Here is a 14857-nt window from a genome sequence, read left to right on the forward strand (position 1 = left end):
CGATTTTTTAAGTTTTAAAAAGGGTTTATTCATAACAAACCACATAAGTTACAAAATAAAAGTGCTAACGCACGTGGGCTTGGCCCCAACTAATTATTAATAAACAGTCCAAAGTTCCAAAGTTAAAGAGTTGTTAATTATATACGAGTATTAAATATTACTAATATCAATGTAAGGTTATAAATAATTCCAAAATAGTTAGGTCTAATATTAATATAAGCTTAATCTATAATATTGGTATGGCTAGGGCTAACGTAGACTAATATTAATGTAACTCCAGGATTGTTTAATGCTAATTCTAAGTTGTAAATAATTCCAATTTGATTTAATCAAATTTTAACTAAAGCTTAAGGTAAACTAATATTAATATAAGCTTAATCTATAATATTGGTATGGCTAGGGCTAACGTAGACTAATATTAATGGAACTCTAGGATTGTTTAATGGTAATTCTAAGTTTTAAATAATTCCAAGTTGATTTAATCAAATGTTAACTAAAGCTTAAGGTAATCTATTTACAAAAGTACTCTATAGGAGTCCCCATCAATTGTACAGATTGATGGGGACTCCCAACCGTTTCTAAAGGTAGATAACGAGAGTCGGAAGTAGTCGCACGCAATAATTTTTTTGGTCTCGCTGAGGGCATAGCGAATTATACCCTCAGGGGGATCATTCCCATTGTGGAAGGTAGATTTATTTCGAAATTTCCAGATGCTGTACAGAATTGTCTTAATTAGAAAGCGGGCAATACGATTCTGTTTTGGACTAGCGGGGGTCCAACGAAAAAAGAAAACATAGATGCAGGATGGGAGAAATCTAGTTCCAAGGATAGAGGAGATAATAGGGGAAAAGTGGGTCCATACAGATTTCACACGGGGGCAATTGAGAAAACAGTGATCTATAGTTTCTTTACGGGAACAGAAGGGGCACTTATCTGAGTCGATATATCCCCAATTCTTTAGAGAATCGCAGACCTTAATACCGCGAGGTACAATTTTCCAGAGTACGGTCGTTCTTATAATTTTCAGAAAAGTCATCTCGCACTAAATTCCAAAATTTGTCAAGATTAAAGTCAATCGGAAGGAAGGGAGTCCAAAAGCGATGAAGAATTAGAGATGTGGAGTTTTCCTTCAAGAGAGTTCGATAACATTTCTCGGAAGAAAATTCAAAATCGCACCACTCCGTGTGGGAGAGAATCCCACGTAGAGTGGTGAGCGCCGAGAGAACATTCTCATAATAGGGCGTCAAGATCTGTGTACTCGGGGTGGAGTTATCTCGAAGAGAGCTCCACTCCGAGCGACAGGAGGCAAGCCTAGAGCCTAGAAAATATCTGGCCAAATAAAAGGATTTTGATTCGCGATCATCTAGATTGAAAATTACTGAGGCTAATTTAAGAGATTTACCTTTGATCAGGAAATTCAAAATGCCGAGACCGCCACTGCTAAGAGATTGGTGGCAGGACGCTCGGCTAACCGTTTTAATTCGACAACCCCAGACAAATGGCCATATCAAAGCGTTCACCTTAGAAATTACCCATTTTGGAACATAAAAAACTGTAGAGAGATTTAGGAGCTTGCTAATTCCGAGGGTGTTAACGATGAGTGATCGACCGACAAGAGAAAGAGAGCGGGATTCTCATAAGTTGAGATGTTTTTCTAGTTTCTCTAGTTTTGGCTGCCAGTTTTCTAATTCAGTATCGCAGCCGAAAACAACACCTAGAATTTTAATTTTTGTCCCCCATTTGAGGCCAAGTGAATGGTCGTCGCGCGTACGCCACGCCCCTAACCACATGGCCTCTGTTCTCGTGACATTAAGGCGTGCCCCAGAGCCACGCTCGTAAATATTAATCATGTTGAAGAGAACTTGCAGAGAGCGATAAGATTTCACTATACAGGTCGTATCGTCAGCATAATTTCCAACTTTAAGGCAGAGACCATGTGCGCCCGATAGGAGAAAGCCTTCGATTTCAGGATTATTTCGGATTTTACATGCGAGAGTTTCAACGCTCAAAACATAGAGCAGGGGAGACAGGGAGGCCCCCTGTCTTACCCCACGAGACAAAGGAATCGCATTGGTTAGCCATTCATTAACAATAACACGCATATTGGCCCCATATATAAAGTGTTGATCCAAAAACAAAAAGACGGGCCAAAACCAAAACCGGTTAGGAGGCTTTGCAGAAAGGTGCGATTAACGCGATCGAAGGCTTTCTCTTGATCTAAATTCTTTGTTATATTCAATGCCCACTCAACCAAGATAATGTTTTTAGAATTTGTGTCATGCTCTACAAAGCAAATCTGCTTTTGTTTGAGGTGAACAGAGCCTGGCACTAGAAGAGGTCGGTAAGTGCTCGAAAGACGATTGTCGCGTGTGGTTCGGAGCATCCTCCTGCGCGCATGTCTCATGTTTGTCTCCGCTGGCCTGAAAATGCCACATCTCCTTCGCAGCCGTTCTTTAGCTAACAGCTCCTTCGTAACGAACAGTATTCCTTTCCCTTTGTTTGAGGGTATAGACCCTTACAGATTGCGCTAGTAAAAGTAGTACATTATTATTATTATTTTTATTTTTTTTTTGCTTAAGCTTCTTTGTTTACTGGAATGTCTGAAACTAAGTGGAGTGCTGGTGCTATAATCATGTTAAAACCGTGTCTTGTGAGATTCACATCATGCTCAACAAGTTATTATGCCAGTCAACACTAAGTTTGACTTAGATTCTGGGCGCTTTTTCAGGTGAACATTGCACCTATCGCATTTCTGGTTTTCTTGCTTTTGGAAAAAGGTCTTCAGATCTCTACTCTCTTACTCAAAAGTTTTTCAAGAAGTTATCTTTGTCTTTGCCCTTATTTTTTCCTTCCCTTTTTGAATCCTGTCATTTTGTCTTTTTCCGTGTAACATAGGAGTAACTCTTCCTGGACACAACTACAGTTCACTGCAGCAAAAAGTATCATTAGCAAAAATTACACCTACCCTTGTCGCAATGTCATTTAGATGACAAACAGTGAGGTAACGGAATGATTGATTTGCATTGCATGTTGATGTTGCAATGTCTTACAATAACCTGGGCGTTGTCCACGAGCAGCTGTGTGACCTAAAGCAGGCGAAAGGCTGTCACGAACGAGCGCTGGATATTCGGCTAAAAAAGCTCGGACCTGAGCATGATGATGTCGCAATGTCTTACAATAACCTGGTTCTTGTCCACCAGCAGCTGGGTGACCTGAGGCAGGCAAAAGTTTGTCACATGCGAGCGCTGGATGTTCCGCTGAGAAAGCTTGGATTTGAGCATGTTGATATCGCAATGTCTTACAATAACCTGGGCGTTGTTCACGAGCAGCTAGGTGACCTAATGCTGGCAAAATACTTGCACGAGCGAGCACTGGATGTTCGGCTAATAAAGCTTGAGTCTGAGGATGTTGATGTTGCAATCTCTTACAGCAACCTGAAGTATGTTCACCGGCAGCTGGGTTACGGGGAGTATGTCTGTGGATTAGAATCCCAGTGCCAATCAGAGTGCGGTCAGTTACATTTGGTACGTGCGGCAAATCGATCTGTAAAAAAGCAGAGCTGAAAACCATATTCAAATCTCAGGAACTTTTGCAGGCTCACTTTTTAAACCATAGCAACACTCGACTAAAAATGGCACAATAGTTTAAAAAATTGAAACGCGATTCGGTTTTTCCTTTAGATTACGACACTAGTAGAGAAATTAAGCTTCAAACTTTCGCCTCACGTGTCTCTCAAAACGGGCACGAAATATGCACACCACAGTGTCATCTTTGCTGAAATTAACCGTTCTATTTCGATTGTCAAAATACATTTTGAGTAAGTTTTGCTACGTTGATATCGACACGTGAGCTGGGCGGTCCCCAGCGAAAGTTTTTTTTTATATTTTTTCCATAAAAAAGTAGTCTTAATGGATCAAGGATATTAAGGCTTTACAATTTTTTTAAAAATTACGCTATATGAATTAATATGGATTTATAGGCATCTATGTGACATGCGCAGATGTTATTGAGTTCAGTCTATGAAATATAGAATCAAAACCTGTCATTTGCGGTCAGAATTCTTACATAGGGTGGAGACATCAATTGTGACTGCTTAAAATGTCGTCTGTGACTTTGTTGCAATGAACATTGGAATTTTCTCGTAGTATGGTTCCTTGGGAAACTAGTAAGTTTAGTCTCTAATTTTGATATCGAGGCGATCCTTAACAATATATAAAACTGTTCATAGCTTAAATCAAGTAAATAATGAACCATAATAGCTTTTGGCGTGGTCTAGGTATTGTAATTTTATGATTAAAGGCAAAAAAACTTACAACAATCTTCAACTAAGTAGGCTGATTATTAAAAAGTTACAAAATGATACTTCTACATTTCCGTTTTGGAAAAAACCGCCAATGCGCAATTCCAAGAAAGAGAAAAAAGTTATTGGTCACCTTGCTCGTTGGTGAGAAAATGCCCACTTTCTTCTGGTAAGCTCCGAACATGGAGAAAAAGCCGCAATTTATAATGTGTGTGCGCTAGTTATGTGTCAAATTATTTGCAGGAAGGGTGAACCATGCAATACTATGGCATGTCTTTCAATCGTTAGCATTAAGAACAGCAGGAGTGGCGACATCCGGGGACAGTTTTTCTCGAAGGAGGAGGGCAAAGCTAATTAAAAAAAAAAACCAATAGATTTTGTTCCGTCAACCTCCGTGTTTGATAAAACCTTCCCTGTCTTAGGGCTATCCTGGTTCAACTGTAGGTTTATGAATGCCATTCAAAAATATCTCGGAAATTACTAGTCCCTGGAGAGGAAATGCACTTGAATCATACCAAAACAAACAACACTGCAAGGTTTTTAATTCGAACCGAAGATCTGGTGTTACAACCTTGTGTATTTCTATATCTCTCCACTTCCCTTCGATCCCCCATCACGAGGGTTGCCCTGTGCCCCTTCTTTTCCCTCTTCCACTACCAATCCCCCTCCAAAAATGAATCTGCATCGTGTTTTTCTTCAACGTTATATAGACAGTGTTGTTGCGGATTTTCTTCATGTTTTTCACCCCTCAGACGATCAAGAAAGAAGGGAGGCATGGTATGTTCTGGATCATGAACAAGCTTCTGAAATAAATTTGATGGAGAAATTAAACTTTCAAAGACCGCTACTGCAAAAATATGATTGAGTGGGAACATAAGAGCTACATGCTTATAGGGAGATGTTTTCTGTCTTTGTCATGAGCGTGGGACAAAGAAAAAATTCTGAGTCCCCATGAGAAATCGAATTCAGACCCTCGTATTTTGCGTTCCGATGCTCTACCTCTGAGTCACAGATAGTCTATGGTAAGCAAGGCCCGTTACGAATTTGATATTTGACACGCGTCCTGCATACCGGCATACTGACTACAGTCCTGCATACCGGCATACTGACTACAGTCCTGCATTCCGGCATACTGACTACAGTCCTGCATACCGACATACTGACTACAGTCCTGCATACCGACATACTGACTACAGTCCTGCATACCGGCATACTGACTACAGTCCTGCATACCGGCATACTGTCTACAGTCCTGCATACCGGCATACTGACTACAGTCCTGCATACTGGCATACTGTCTACAGTCCTGCATACCGGCATACTGTCTACAGTCCTGCATGCTGGCATACTGACTACAGTCCTGCATACAGGCATACTGTCTACAGTCCTGCATACCGGCATACTGACTACAGTCCTGCATACCGGCATACTGACTACAGTCCTGCATACCGGCATACTGTCTACAGTCCTGCATACTGGCATACTGACTACAGTCCTGCATACAGGCATACTGTCTACAGTCCTGCATACAGGCATACTGTCTACAGTCCTGCATACAGGCATACTGTCTACAGTCCTGCATACCGGCATACTGACTACAGTCCTGCATACCGGCATACTGACTACAGTCCTGCATACCGGCATACTGTCTACAGTCCTGCATACCGGCATACTGACTACAGTCCTGCATACCGACATACTGACTACAGTCCTGCATACAGGCATACTGACTACAGTCCTGCATACAGGCATACTGACTACAGTCCTACATACAGGCATACTGTCTACAGTCCTGCATACCGGCATACTGTCTACAGTCCTGCATACCGGCATACTGACTACAGTCCTGCATACCGGCATACTGTCTACAGTCCTGCATACCGGCATACTGTCTACAGTCCTGCATACCGGCATACTGACTACAGTCCTGCATACAGGCATACTGACTACAGTCCTGCATACAGGCATACTGACTACAGTCCTGCATACCGGCATACTGACTACAGTCCTGCATACCGGCATACTGACTACAGTCCTGCATACCGGCATACTGACTACAGTCCTGCATACAGGCATACTGTCTACAGTCCTGCATACCGGCATACTGTCTACGGTCCTGCATACCGGTATACTGACTACAGTCCTGCATACCGGCATACTGACTACAGTCCTGCATACAGGCATACTGACTACAGTCCTACATACGGACAATTGCTGATCCTAGCAACAAAAAAAGAAAACATCTTTCTACATTTATTCGCCGAGCTCAAAACTTAACATCCTTCTTATTCTTTATAAAACATGGCCGGCGCTGCCGACATTGCTGATCCTAGCAGTATGCTGGACGCGTGTCAAATATGAATTTCGTAATGAGCTTTGCTAACCATAGAGTCTTTGTGACTCAGTGGCAGAAATCCGAAGGTCTGACGTTCAATTCCTCATGGGGACTCAGAAATTTTCTCTTTGTCCCACGCTTGTGACGGACAGAAAACATTTTTCCATATTTCTTCACCGAGCTCAAAACTTACCATCTTTCTTATTCTTTACTGATGCATAATTATTCTCGTCACAACGCGCGCTCAGTTAACAATCCCGAAGGTTATGGTTTGTGTTCTCTCTCTGGAGCTGTGTTTGGCTAAGTCCGGTTTTTAAAACATATTGTTTCGTGTGGTCTCTAGAAACTGGCGAGGGTTGATAAAGAAAAAGTTGTAGTTTACAGGCAAAGTAATAAAAAAGGATGAAGAATCAACATCAGACCAATAATTATGCTCTGATTGAGGTTTTGAAAATGTTTTGAAAAATGGCCCAGCACGAGTTAAGGGAAAAAAGCATCTCTGAAACGCCTTCTGAAAAAGGCATCTCTAAGTCAGGAGAGGTTTTGATGAAAGTTTTATCTAAAAAGGGTCTCCGAATGCAAAGACAGACCGCACGAGCTTTCTGAGTCCGATAGCGATTTCGTTTCTGGGAGGGTACTTTAGCGTACTTTGTGACATCTTTCAAAAACCACCAGAGGCAACATATGACTGAGCAGGAAATTAGACTTTGCAAAATTATTCTCATCCCAGTGAGCCCTGAGTAACAATAGCATTTATACATGCTACAAGCAGTAAGGTTGTGTCCATTTATTTTCCATAGAGCTGTGTGCAGACAGGTCTGGTGTTCAAATATTTTGTTTGGCTTGGGGTCTAGAAACTGGAGAGTGCTTTAAAGAAAAGATTGTAGTTTATACGCAACTAATCAATTCTAAATTGCAATTGACCAATATAAATAACATGCAAAGGTTGCCAGGTAACAAATAATAGTGGTAAGGGCTTACTTGGATCAGCTGATTTAAAAAAAATACTGGACAACTAAAAGGCGTACAGTTTGGAATTATTTTCGTCCCGATTTTATTTATCTATCCTCAGTGACTCAGGCAAGCCACTGTTTTCTACAAAAACACCCAAAATTAATCAAATTACCAAGAAATGAAATGAAACCTCCTTTACACTTGGAGAGAAAAATGGCAAAGTACGGGAAAATATCGTCAAGAGAGGATAGATGGCTGCTTTGCAAAAATCCACGATAAACATATAACCTGAAATTAAAACGGTGATCGCTTTTTTAAAGTTGCTCTAGAATTTCAAATTCCCCATGCACCCTACACTTTCAAGTGGCGAAAGACCAGAGCCTTTATAGAGCTATGAAGTTAGAAGAAAGCGCAGATTACATGGAAACTTGACGAGACAACACTTTCTGTGAAACCAAATCAATAATTATACAGCATGTTCCATCGGTCAATGAAAATCCGCTCAATGACATGAATCAAGAGTGAGACTTAACGGAGGGGACGAGTTCAAAGGTGAGATCCTCCTACTGAGGAGAAAGTTACAGTTTATAGCATGACTGATTCATAACATACTTCATAACATCATTTATGATATGTTTGTGTCCCAAAGTGTCACTCAAGTATGTGACCCCTCTCCCCCACCCCCCCTCCTCTCACCCCTCTCATGCCTATGGTGGGAAATTTTTTCTCACGAGTCAAAACGCGTAACATGTTGTTGGTTAAGTTGTTATCTACCCACGATGGTAGGTGTCCTTTCTTGATACATACAATGTAATGAAAAAATTGAGAAGAAAAATTGTTAGATACTCCTTGAAATAAGACACTCTTAATGTTCCTCTTCATTGAAAATCTCTTGATCTACAACTCTCTAACAAAATAACAAAAAACAAAGATTGAAAACAAAATGCGACTACAATCAGGCTGGTGCTAAGTGCGATTCCCTCTGATAGGAGACTTGAAATCAGGCTGTTTTCTCCATCACGTAAATGGCACCTGATGGAGAAAACAAAGGATATGAGCATGCCAATATCAGAGTAAAGAGCAATCACAATTATAGACAGTTCAGTGATAACTATACTGATAGTAACTCATCCGTCGTCTTTTGTAAAAGTATATCGGTGGCCGGTTTCATATGGTTTAGCTACCAATTTATAGTCGTGAGGTCTCGACTGCCATAATGGTACCACTCTTTTGACTAAGATTTCCAGTAAGGCAGTCGAAACGTCAATATCTTAAAATAGATAGCTTGACTCTACGATTGAACTCTCATTCAGCACTCTAACCACGCCCCGCTTAAGAACTCTCAACCATTTAGTTTCTAAGATGCAGTTTGTAATTCTCTCCTCAATCCGCTGAACATTTCTTTGTTATATCGTAATGAGAATGTAGCATTACATCAAGATAACCTCCTCTTCCTGGCTGAAAAGTTTTTATGATTATATAAACTGTTTTCTGGAAAATGTTTCCGTTGCGGATCTAAAGGAATGGTACGGGGAGGTCTGCAAATGAGAAATGGAGCTCCATGTTTCTGGCTTTGACTAAAAGCACTTCGTAAATAGAGTTCGAGTTTGAGTAAATTGCTTTCCGATTTGTCGTGAAGGAACACACTACTATATCACCGTTGCCTGCTACCGCCCTCCCGGTTGATAAAATGAATTAAAGAGAAGTCCTATTTATCACTTCCTTAGTAAAACTCCAGATTTTGCAAGAAAAATTTCAGCTTATTTTTAGCACTAAACGCAATTACTAGCAGTGCACTTTCCGCTAGTACGACAACCCCAACCAGAGCAATAGTCATACCTGTATATAAAACATCATCCAGGACCCAGCGACGTGCAGTTAGCGCAGATTCAGGCTGTAAAAGAAACACAAAAAAACAAATGTCTGAAACAAATTATTGAAATACAGATAAAAGTATTTAATGTGTCTATTAATTATATTGATTAACTGACTGACTGACTGACTGACTGATATTGATTGATTAATGAGGAGATTGATCGATTGATATTGATCGATTTAACCGTAGCAGTCACAACAGCCATCAGATTAAGGAGCCGAAGACAATTTTCAAAGCATACGAGCGAACTTCCTGAGGCGCAGGAAAAAGGAAGTGAACAATTCATGACTGGTTTTAGCTTTGCCCTGATTGGCGGTTTAAGTTTTATAAACAATGCACCGATTGTAGAAAATCAAAACTAAAAATGTTAGGTAAAGTTAGGTAAAGTTTGACTTACGTTCACTGCGTCTCAAAATAGATCCGTCCATTTGAATTTCATTTTACTCTGAAAATCATACAAAAGAGGGAGACGTCTGATGTACGATCCTCGCAGTAGAGAGCGCTATTTATGCAATAGCGAAAATCAGACCTGAAAAAATCAGGCCTGTACGGGATTCGAACCACTGACCTCTGCGATACTAGTGCAGCGCTCTACCAATTGAGCTAACAAACCAACTGGGAGAAGGCCGTTAAGTTGATTCGTAATAAACCCGTAATGATAAATCACGGGTTTATTACGCTATTGCATAAATAGCGCTCTCTACTGTGAGGATCGTACATCAGACGTATCTAATACTGCAGTTCAAAATACATGAACTTCATATATTCATTGTAACCAAAAGAGGGAGAGCTAATAATGTTAATTGAAGAGAGCGGGGCGCAATTTGATCTGAAATCAGGCACGTGATGTCAAAGTCAACGAACGCACAGCGCAAGTCTATTTGAATTCACAAGTATATGAATGGAGAATTTTTGGGGGGGGTCACATGATTCTCAGAGGGACCAGAGGGGTGATCCGTCTTCGCCAACAGAGAATAAAGAGGAGGACTACAGAAAATTAACTTCCAATTAACTGCTCATAAGAGGGGATCGTGGATCATAAGAGTAAAATAGAGGCTGGGCAGGGGTATTTTTTTATTACGACACAACCAAAATTTTCCGATCCCCTCTCAGGTGTTAAATAATGACCAGTCCCATCTTATATCTTTTGGAACACAATTTCCCTTGATAGAAATCTTTCTAATCTCTACGTAAAATACTCAATTGACTAGAATTGGTACAATTCACATCGACGCACTGATTTACCTGAGATATCCCTTTCTGCTTCCTTCTAAGAGCCTCCTTTTTCATCTAAAAGAAGAAAATCAAGAATGGAATCAAAAGGCAACCGTTTTTATCTCAAAAAAAATATGAATTTCTGTAACTCTGTGATATATGAAGAGTATAACACACGAATAAGGATTATGCCTCGATCAATTCAAAGCTTCAACATCCCCCTTTCCCGAGCAACCCCGAAGCATTTGAATTTTTGAGGATTGGCTGGTTCAAATTCCCGCTCAGGGGCCAAGTTTGCGTTCAAATGCCGCACCCAATGATTCTTTGTGAAATCAACGCAAAGAAGAATCAAGGCGAGCACAAAGCCTTTAATCTTTTCTGCAGAATTACCGTTCGACCAGAAGATCAAACACGAAAAGACTCTTCTTCACCAAAGTCGAAGTGACAAATGAGCTGACTCTTTTTTCTAGACTCATTTGTAAATGTTTTGATAATATATTTTGTGTTAAAAAATAATTATGCTTTTTTTTGGGTTTAGCAGACTGCAACTAAACCCCAATCATTTATTCTCCGTACTCCGGCGAGAAATATCTGCAGTTTTTATCGACAGGTGTGCACAGTCAGCTTTATTTCTTAACAATACTCGACATCGATTTAAATTAGCATTGGTAGTCTTATCGCAAATTTCGACATTTCTTTGAAAATTTCGAAGACTGCCTACAGGAAAAAAAAATTTACGCGGAAAACTATTTTAGCTAAATTGTATTATTAATCGCACGATTAGGAAAGCCAGGTTCCTGAGCATTTGTATTATAAAAGACAACTTTGAAAGAAAAAAAATTAATTCAATGTACTATTGAACTGGCTTAGCAGATCGCAACCAATCGACGAACTTTTATTCGTTACACGGTTCAGCAAGCAAAGCCCGCTATCTTTATCCATTGGTGCGTCTAAACCAGTTTTGTTACTCATGTACTCTTCTGTTTTGATTTGTCCAGGTTTTAGTGGCCTGATATATATATCTTATTCAACATGAAGTAAACCCAGACAATTTAGAAAAACATAAAACAATTATCAGTAATTTTGAGTTAATAAGATGGTACGTTTTACTACGAAATGTTTTTCATAATAGGGAGCTTAAGCAACCACGACGACGAACGGAGGACGACGACCGGAAGTAGCAGGAACGTCACTGCGCAAGCGCGAACCTAGAATTCCGTCTTCGTCTTGTCGTCGACGACTTGAGAAGGACCTGTTTCACGTCGTCGTGAACTTCCGAACTTCAAAGCAGTTTTTCTCATCAAAAGGTGCGGGTTTATTGTCAGTTTTTAGACAGTCTATGGCTGGTTGGAGTTTGTATTCGCTTCTTCGTTTGATTTAAACCACCTTGTTCAGTTTTCTAAGCAAATAAAATTCGAAAACCCACCAACTCATATTCCTTCCTCCTCACCGTGACAGATGTTTAAGTCAAGCGGTGAAAGCGGCCACGTAAGGTTTAAATATATTTGAGTATATTTTATGAAAGAGTGCTGTTTATCATTTTTATTGAATGCAAAGTTTTAAATGGCAGTGTAATACACCTTTGCGTTCGGTCAAAAGCTGTGTATGGAACTGCCGGATTATTGCTACTTAAAAATTTTGCGTGTTGCTGTTCTTCAATCGAGACGCTTTAAACAACAAAGAATTCTTCAGATCGGTGTGTTAACATGAGCTTGAATACCTGTTAGGTTTTCCGAATCTATTTTCAAAATGTTTGATATAGATTTACAGCCATAAAAAATTATTCCGACAAAATCACACGGGAAAAAATAGTATTCTTAGGTGAAGCGCTACGACTGCTATCTGTGCCGATCGCTAGCTAGCATTGATTAAATTGACAGACTTACGTCGTTTGCTCGCCAAAGGAAGGAGCATCAAAGGTAGAACATATCAGGCTTAAGCATGTTGAAAATCAGACAAACCTTGTGCAAAATAGATTTGTTTATATCAGCAACACTTACAACTGAGTTGAAATCTCAAACAACTTGCGTAAAATTTAATATTTTAAACTTTTGCGATGCGTAAATTATTGTAAATAAAGCTAAAGCTTAATAATTCCTTTGACTGTTGATGTTCAAGAATTGAATAACCTACTCTCGAACTTTCGATATATATGTGGAAATTTGATCCATGAGTGAGAAGAAGAAGGTTTTGGACGTCTATGAACGCTGTCATTTCTTAAACTGACGAAGCGAGAATAAACAAGATTTCAGACGTCGTCGTCCTTGAGCAACTTCACTGCTTAAGTTTCATTTTCCCGCTAAAAACGACGTCCTCGTTCCAGACCCTCCGCGATTACTTGACGTCGTCGTTGCTTAAGCTCCCTATTGACAGGTGGTGTGCAACGCCATTGTAATGTAAAGGACATCTAAATTAACTTGTTGGCAGGAAAAAAAAAGATATCATTGTGCTATTATTCTGGTGTTAGCTGACTGTGATTAATGGACAATTTTTTTTAATAACTGCGCATTAACGATCGGAGCCCCCATTTTTAGGCCTCACGGAAAGGTACCCCACCCATGGAAACCGTAACCCCATGAAATTTTAAGACATGCGCAAATTACATTACTTTGTAGCACTGCGTGAGAAAAGGAACGCGGGCTCGTGCCGTGAGTTGTTTACATCAAAGTTACTGATTTTTGTTAATTAATCTCCGGCCGACTCGCCGACGGTGAGACCTGATAGCACGTAAAAGAGCTCACGGCAGCCAGTTTTCTTGCAAAAATCAGCCACCAGTCAAAAAGAAGCCGAGAAAATATGTGAATTATTCCGAAGAAATAGAAAAAAGCAGCATTGCAGTGCAAGTGTGCAGCTTTTTAAGTGAAGAAAAACTCGATCGACTCGAGAGAGAGTGTAAGGGTTTGAGGTCCGAAAACGCCAATCTAAAAGGAACAGTCAAAACCCTAAGACGCAGTCTATGTAAGTGTTTTTAAGGAGGGAATGGAAATGCAAACACTTGCAAATGTCTACGAATACTACTGCAGATTGTCTGAGCCACCAATTACGGTAACTGATTTTCATTCCCATTCTGAATTTTCGCCGGTTGCAACTTGCGCGATCGTAGTTGACACCACTTTTAAATGGTTTTAATCATAAACCGATAACACTCCCACCAAACAGAAGCCGAAAAAAAAACCTCTTGAATGTTAAGATAGAGTAGTCGATATGGCCGCATGGTCAGTAATAAAATGTACAGGCAAGTTAATTTTTCGGTCAGCAAATCATAACGACGCGTATCTTTAAGTGTCATACAGTATCGAGAGTTTCTAAACATACCTCATTGATAGGATTTCTAGTCGGATATTTTTACTTTGCATTCTTTGTTTCCATACTCTATCATGTGAAATCCGTGAGTTATATTTGACTAATTTCAATTGTCACCTCTTCATAATTTCAGTATTTGTAAAAGGAAGGAACATCCAATTGAAAAAGGACGTGCTGAGGCTCCAAATTCAACTCAAAAAGTGTCAAAACAAACTTACGTCTACTGAAAAAAAAGAAAAACAAGTCAGCAACAAGTTAAGAGGGACAAGATCTGCTTCCTCAAAACTAAAAAAGAAATTGCAGGGGAACAATGAGTTTGTCAAAAAGGGATATTCTCTTGTGGAGACATTTGCACATGGTAACAATGGATACAACCAAAGAACTTTGATGTTTATGGCTTGTGTCAGATACATGCAACATGCATCTTTGTTATCTTATCAAAAGACACCTGTGGCATTACATCTGATTTTCAATATTTTGTTTGATTGTAGCCCCGCCCCCCCCCCCCCCCGACAAACTTTGTTGTCTCCCCAAGTACACTTTCTGACTGGAATGTTCTCTTAGGTGAGGCAGACAAACTAATTTTACGCAAGTGCTTCTCAAACTTCAAGTATGATTTTCATCTCTGGAGCGATGACTCCCGCAAAGGAGGAGAAGAGAGGCACATAGTGGATGTTCACACCTGGTGCCCTAGAGAGAGCAAGCCCCGAGCTTATGTCTTAGCAAACAGCCTTACAGCATGCGGGTCTGGAAAACACCAGTCTGATGTGGATTATCATGTTGTGAAAAATGAATATGACATCACCAATGTTTCGGGGTTGGTTGGGGACAATGCCTCTACCCAAAAGGGAAAAGTAAATGGTCTCTAAGCAAA

General features: G+C 40.1%; 1 long non-coding RNA gene across 1 annotated transcript; it reads right to left on the bottom strand.

Moving 5' to 3' along the window:
• Window positions 1-8449: 8449 nt before the first annotated feature.
• LOC148730196 (uncharacterized) lies at window positions 8450-14479 on the bottom strand. The gene is made up of 2 exons (XR_016001916.1): window positions 14101-14479; window positions 8450-8621 (listed from the first exon to the last, which is right to left on the bottom strand). It is a non-coding gene; the product is annotated as an uncharacterized LOC148730196 (long non-coding RNA).
• Window positions 14480-14857: the final 378 nt, after the last annotated feature.

This window comes from Stylophora pistillata, chromosome 5 (genome assembly GCF_964205215.1).
Source record: "Stylophora pistillata chromosome 5, jaStyPist1.2, whole genome shotgun sequence".
In the NCBI taxonomy this organism is placed as follows: domain Eukaryota; kingdom Metazoa; phylum Cnidaria; class Anthozoa; order Scleractinia; family Pocilloporidae; genus Stylophora; species Stylophora pistillata.